Source organism: Molossus molossus, unplaced genomic scaffold (genome assembly GCF_014108415.1).
Source record: "Molossus molossus isolate mMolMol1 unplaced genomic scaffold, mMolMol1.p scaffold_m16_p_4, whole genome shotgun sequence".
Classification (NCBI taxonomy): domain Eukaryota; kingdom Metazoa; phylum Chordata; class Mammalia; order Chiroptera; family Molossidae; genus Molossus; species Molossus molossus.
The window spans coordinates 23270674-23277888 of NW_023425377.1; positions in this window are offsets into that span (position 1 = coordinate 23270674).

Here is a 7215-nt window from a genome sequence, read left to right on the forward strand (position 1 = left end):
ATAGTTCATTAAAGGTCACCCAGTCCCTTCCTGTCACTCTCTGCCACCACCCCCAACAAGGCTCTGTGTCCCATGGCAGCCTCCTCCCCCACACTCCCCTCTCCACCCCGTGCCCCTGCCGCTTCCCACTCAGCCCTTTGCAACCACCATGTGGGTTATTCAGTCAACGTTCAACAGATCGTTCAGCGGCTCCTTCCTTCCAAAATGCTCACTGGGCACCGAGTATGTGCCCAGCACTGTGCTGAGTGCGGACATACCTTGGTGAACAAGATCCGCACCGCTCCTGCCCTCCCGGACCTTCCACTCTGGTGACAGAGACAGCAATGAGCTTCCAAATGATTCTAACACCGAGTTCGATCATAACTGCACTAAAGCCCAGAAAATAGAAGCACACAGTATGCTGAGAATAAACCTGGCCGGGCTGGGCTTCCCTGAGGAAAGGGCCAGTAGGCTGAGACCCTGCAGGATGAGTAGGAGTTGGCCCTGTGCAGAGTAGAGGGAAGAGCACTAGAGGTGGAGAGCACTCTGCATGCTCAGACCCAGAAATCAGGGTGGCTCATGTGTATCGTGGGGACCAGCAGGAGCTGGGGTCACAGCAGTGGACAGGGCACAGTGACAGCTCTCCAGGGAAGTGTTTTTGGGGACTTCTGCCCCCGGCTTTGTGGCTTCCCTTACCCTTTCTCTTAGAGTCCTGCATCTGAAACAGAATGCTCCCCCTAGGGGCTCCGGGTATGGATTTGGAGTCAGACTGATAGAAACCCATTAGACCTGGGCTTCATCGTTCACTACGTGTGTGCATATCGGGAAGAGCTTAATGTCTCCAAGCCTCATTTTTCCCACCTGTGAAATGTGTATAAGCTATAGCATGTGCGGATATAGCGAGATAATCACATACAGACACATGAAGTCGTGATCACAACGTTTGACACTTTGGCAGAGCTCAGTCACGGGAGCACCTCGGAGGCACAGTCTCTTTATTGCTGTAAATGAAGTTCACACAGAGCCAAGGAGGGTCTACCAGCCTCTGGGTTCCCGTAGGCAAAAGTCCAAGGAGTGACTCCACTGGAACGACATTCTTTGAATCCATCAAGTATGTTTTGATTGTGGACCCACATGTGTCAATGACACAGAGGACAGATAAGACCCAGGAAGGTCCCTTAGTTGACAGATGGATGCTGACGGTTAACTGTAGTCCACCCCACCCCACTCCCCACCTCCTGCCCTGAAGGCTGGACTCGGCCCCAAAGGAGTCCAACGATAATGTTGGTAATGAGAGCCCCACGGAGTCCTCTCTGGGCAGAGGAGTCACGGGTTCCGCCTTCCCAGAAAAGCACCTTTGCTCCAGTGGGAGCATGCCTTTGGACTGATAAAGACTTGCTGTGTCCAGTTATGGGTAGGAATATTGCAAGGGGGTGAAGCTATTTTTTGCCACATGCTCTATCTCTCGGGCAGGCACAGTGACATTGCTTGGGATCCAAATAGCCCAGCCTTAGAAGGTCATGGAGTTGAACGCTAGAAGGCCTGGTTCTCAAAGGGCCAAGTTGGGGTGGGGGGATTTTTTTGCATCACCAGCTGGGGGTCCTAGGGCTTTTAGCTGTCATCCCATCCATCCCCTAGCTCAGTCCCAATCCACTGTCCACAGGACTCATGTTGAACTGATTTCCCCAGGCCCAGAGTCTGGTGGCAACTGTCTATTTTTAGCCTATGATTCCCCAAGAATTCGAGTGGGCCACTGTGGAGCAGGGGGAGGGAGGAGGGAGGTGGAAGAGAAACTTCAGGGCCTGGAGAGCCAGGGAGGACATGGCTCAGCTAGCCCCTAGCTCAGCCCTGTGGCAGCCTCCTGCAGGGACAGGGCCAAGCCCTCTCCCTTCTCGATCCTCCCCAACTCAGGACCAAGTTGGACTCATGTCCCCATGTTCCCCTTTTCTTTGCCCCCGAAGGCCCTAGAGACTGTGGGCTTTCTATTCCTCTTTCTACACACCCCCGTGCTCTGATTCTCCGTGGCTGTCAGACTTAAGCAGAATGAGTGGGAACGGGACTCCTCACCCCCGCCCCTCTGACTCTGAAGAGATATCCCAAGCCCATCCACTTGGGCCTGCCTGTCACCAGAGAAGACACTTAAACATTTAGAGTCAGAAGGATGGACTTCACTGCTTCTCCCTTAGGCAAAAGGCCTGAATAATGGAAGAATCAATAAAGGGAAGTTATAGAGGTTGGGAAACTTATAAAACCCTTCAGTCATTGTCACTGGTTGCTAGTTCCCGTCCCTTTTCTGAGAAGTTCCCTGGAGCCGCAGGCCCCTTCTCTGCCTCTGTGATCCAGAGACAAATCCATCTACCCCTTCTTCTTCAGCTTTACCTTCTGCCTTCCCTTGACCCTTCTCTCCAGGAGGCCCACGCCCTGCCCCACAGCCTGCATGAGAGTCTGGCAAAAGTGAAACCATCTGGCCGAGCTGGCTCTAGTCCTGGCTCTGCCACAGACTAGCTGTGTGACGGGGGGCAAGGCAGCCTGCCTCCTGCGACAGATCGACAGATCGGGAAGCTCTCTCGAGAGGTTGGGTTGAGGGCTAGCAAGAGTGCCTGTAAAACAGCTAGCACAAAGTAGGTGCTTCATAAACAGCTGTTGTTTTATCATCATTACATAAACAGTGTAGAAAACCAACCTTTCTTTTTTAACATCTCTCATGCTGCACCTGATCGTTCTTCATATTTATAGAGCGCTTTAATAATTTAAAAAGCACTTACACATCCATTAGCTCATCCGATCCGCACACAACCCCTTGAGAAGGGCTAAGTTATCACTACATGATTATTATTCCCATTATATGGATAAATACACTCATGCTCCAGGAAAACAAAGGTGGGCCTCGCTGGTCATTGTGTCGTCAGAGCCTGACACAGGGCCTGGCACAGAGTAGGTGTGCCAAACAAAACAAGGCGAATCGCTTTGGCAGGCATGGTCTTATAGGATGCAATCATTGATGCCACTTACTCACATCCTGGGACCTGGGTTTCTCCAGCAGGAAGCTACGTTTTAGGGAGAAGATGGGCCTATGGGCATGTAGTTGGGGGAAGCAGATCCCAGAGAAATTGGGAAAAGCTCCGGAGGAGAAATGAATATCCTCTAGTGCTGACACATGGGGCAAGGCTCTGTGGCTCCGCTGCATTTGCAAGCGATGGGGTGGGGGTGGATGAAAATGTGAGTGAAAATTAAAATATATATGGTCCTGCCCGGCCAGTGTGGTGCAGTGGTTGAGCATCGACCCATGCACCAAGAGGTCACCAGTTCGATTCCCAGTCAGAGCACATGCCCAGGTTGTGGGCCCGATCCCCAGTGGGGAGGCATGCAGGAGGCGGCCAATCGATGTTTTCTCTCATTGATGTTTCTATCTCTCTCTCCCTCTCTCTTTATCTCTCTCTAAAATAAATAAAGAAAATATATATATATATGGTCCTTATTCAGGTTAAAAATTATTTCATTAATTTAGGAACATAAAAATGTACTATGTGTAAGTTGATTTTGCTGCAAATTATCACAGTCAGTATGTTACATTTCAAAGTATAATCCTTGGCGTCAGGCACTCATTTTACATCTGTGGTTTACTTTTAATTTATTGAATTTAAATAAATAAATAAATAAATAGGCCCTGGCTGGTGTGGCTCAGTTGGTTGAGCATTGTCCTGTGAACCAAAAGGTCACTGGTTTGATTCCTGGTTGGGGCACATGCCCAGGTGTGGGCTCGATCCCCAGTAGGGGGCGTGCAGAAGGCAGCCAATTGATATTTCTCTCTCTCTTCCTCTCCCTTCCTCTCTCTCTCAAATCAATAAAGACATATTTTAAAAATAAATAATAAACTAAAAAACAGTGGAGTTTTTGCTGTTAAATTTTAAGGAATCTCTTCAATTTCCCTGCCGAAGAGAAGCAGAGGTCACCACACCCGACTTCAATGAGGCCTCTGGTGTTGTGAATCTCGGGTTCATTAAGAGAGACCACACATCTTTAAGAAAGTTTCCAAGACAGTGTAGGAGGAAAAAACCCAACTCACAGATGACCACAATTGTCTCTAGGAACTTATCTCATCATTATAAGTGTACGTTTTGTTTTCTAGTGACTGTGTGCAAACCACACTCGTCTTCTAAGACTCATTTGCAGGGCTCTCAGATTCTTGGAATCCAAAATGAAGCTGACGTTCACTGAGCATCTGCTATGTGGCAGCCGCTGTTCCAAGGGCTTTCCATGCCTTCATCATCTGGCCCTTCTGACAGCCCCATGACATAGGAACTTTCATTATTCACATTTTACGGATGAGAAAACTGAAGTTCAAGGAAGTGAGTGACCTGCGTAAGGCCCCATGGCGACTAAGCGGAAAAACTAGGATTTGAATCCAGAGTGAGAGCAAAGCGGTGGGTGGTTTGGTATGAACACCAGTCTCCAGCCCTGGCCGGTTTGGCTCAGCAGTTAGAGCATCGGCCTGCGGTCCAGAGAGGCCCGGGTTCAGTTCCCTCTAAGGGCACGTCGTACCTCTGTTGCAGTTTGTCCCTGGCCCTGGTTGGGTTGTGCAGGTGGCAGCCACTTGATGTGTCCCTTTCACATCCATGTTTCTCTCTCTCTCTCTCTCTCTTTCCCTCTCACTCTATCTGAACAAAAAATGGAAAAAATGTCCTCGGGTGAGGATAAAAAACAAAACAAAACAAAAAACCCAGGCTCCAGTAACCTCCTCGTATAGTCCCGTTACCGCCTCACAGTGAGCTGGGACGAACTGACCCTCCAGCCTCATCATCCGATGGAACCCCGCGGAAACCTCTTCTTCCCAGATCCTGCCACGACAGGAACACTCTTGTGACTTGGGTGGCTGACGAAAGCACACCAAAGCTCCCAAAATATTGTTTTAAAAATTTCAACTCAGAGTCATTTTAAACTCTTCCAACTTTCATGTAAAAAGGATTCTTCCTTTAATCCCTTTGATAGATGATGGGGTCACAGGGGAAAGAAGAAGCGTTTCCAGTTCCCTCCCAACTCCGTATTTCTCATTCATGCCCAGTCCGCCTGGAACCTGGGGGGAAGCCGACAGATAAGGTCATGTTTGTGGCCCTCCCATGCTAGACCGGAAAGGTGCTGGGATCCCCAGCACAACAAGTCCCACTCGGCTTTCCTTCTAGGGGTGACAGCTGACAATAAACAGGACACCGAGAGATGGATACAGTGACGGCCACTTGCTCTGAAGGACATCGTTTGGTTTTTGGTCAGGCAATGCCAGTGCCCAGGCAGGCTCCCAGCCACCAGGGCCTGGGGGCGGGCAGAGCCCACCCACCACCATCAAGACTGAAAGTTGATAAGAGGAAGCCCCACGCCAGGAGGCATGGAGCTCTCAGTCTTGCAATAATGGCAGTTCCCTGGTCCCAGGGGCCGCTTCCCCTTGTTGACCCGTGCGGTCGGCTCGACCTCAGGTGCCCTGGGACTGCACCGAGCCCGCACCAGCGACAGCTTGACGTTCAGAACCTCCCTGTGGCTTGCATTTCTACACATCACTTCGGGAGAGCGAAGTCTACCTGGTAGTGTTTGGATAACTTATCTTAAATATTTTATCTTTGGGGAGATTGGTGTTTCAGGCTTAATTCCTTCAAGGTCTCCAGAATAATCTCCCCCATCCCTCTGATTCCTGCCTGCAGAGCCGGTGGGAGGATCAGGGCAGAGACCCCTTGTGAGCCGTCCTCCCCGGCTGCTCCCTGGGACCCGGAGTCCTCTCCTCACAGTTCGTGACTCCAAACCCGGTGCTCTCTGCCATCCCCATGTCCCCAGCCTTCTGTCACTCAGTCCTCCCTGACTTTGACCATACCCCTGGACCACCTGGGCCATGGTTTACTTAATCATTTTTAAAGGTGGTCCATACCCCCCGCCCCCCCTTAGCTTAAATGTCTTCATTTAAAAACAAAAGTTGACATCACTGATTGGAGATCTGGTTTCACTCACCGCAAATGGGAGGCAGACGTAGAACTGAATGCAGCCGAGTGTCACCGAGACAGGGTGACAGGGTTGCCTGCTGAAGGCTTTCAGCCTGAGGCCTGCTCTCTGGGGTCAAAAAGGGAGGATTCAAGGGTCAGAGACAGACTAGCACCCCACTGAGGCTTTCTTCTCGAAGGACTGAAGGGGGACTAAGGAAGGGTGGCCTTTCCCGCTATTTGTTGTTGTTGTTGTTGTTCCTCACCCAAGGATACTTTTCTATTTATCAGTAGGTAGAGTGGGGGGGACAGAGAGAAACATCAGTGTGATAGAGCCACATCGACTGGTTGCCCCCCGCACGACCCGACCAGGGCCAGGGATGAATCGCAACCGAGGTACGTGCCCTTGGCCAGAATCGAACCCGCGACTCATTGGTCCACAGGCTGACGCTCTAACCACTGGGCAAACCCGACAGAACCCTTTCCCGCTATGTGAGTGAACTGGCGCTAGAATGCTGCCCACCAATAGGTGCGGTCTCACCCCAGGAGAAACCCGTAGTGTGGCACCCCTTCTTGGAGAAGAGAGGATTCACCCTTGGCAACCTTCAACTTGGTTCCCCCGAGCACCACCCCATCAGCCAGCCTGGTGGCCTCTGAGGCTGTCTTTGCCAGACCTCTTGTCTCTGCCTCCCCTCTGTGAGGTCCCAGGCTCCACCTCTGCCCACTCATGTCTAGCCCAAGTTCACTTCTCCAACCCACCCTCTGCCTTAGCCAGACGTCAGAGCTCTGGGTCACTGCTGCAGCCCCTTCATCTGCTCCCCACGTCTCCCCTTCACTCTGTGCTCAGATCTGATCACGCTGCTTTATGGCTCAACCCCTGTGAGTCTCCCCTGCTCCCAGGATCATGGCTCTCACAGGCTAGGAGGCCCTGCCTGCCTGTCTTGCCCACACCTCTCCCAACCCCATTCCTCCCCACCTCCCGCCTCGGGCTCCAGGATCGGGCCATGTGGGATGTCTTCATTTCCAGGCTCTCCCTTACTTGGGGATTTCAAAAACAATGTTCCCTCCACTTGGAGCACGGTTTCACGCCATCACCCACACGTTCTTCCTGTCTCAGCTTAAATGTCACTCTCTCCTGGCAGCCTCTCCTGCTCTCCCTTGAGGCAGCCCCCTCCCCTTTGACGCCTCTGGGCTTCTCCCACTTCTGCTCTGTTGGAATCACCTGCGCCTGTTCCTAATGCTAGACACAGTGCCCAGCACAGGGCCAGAACTGTGG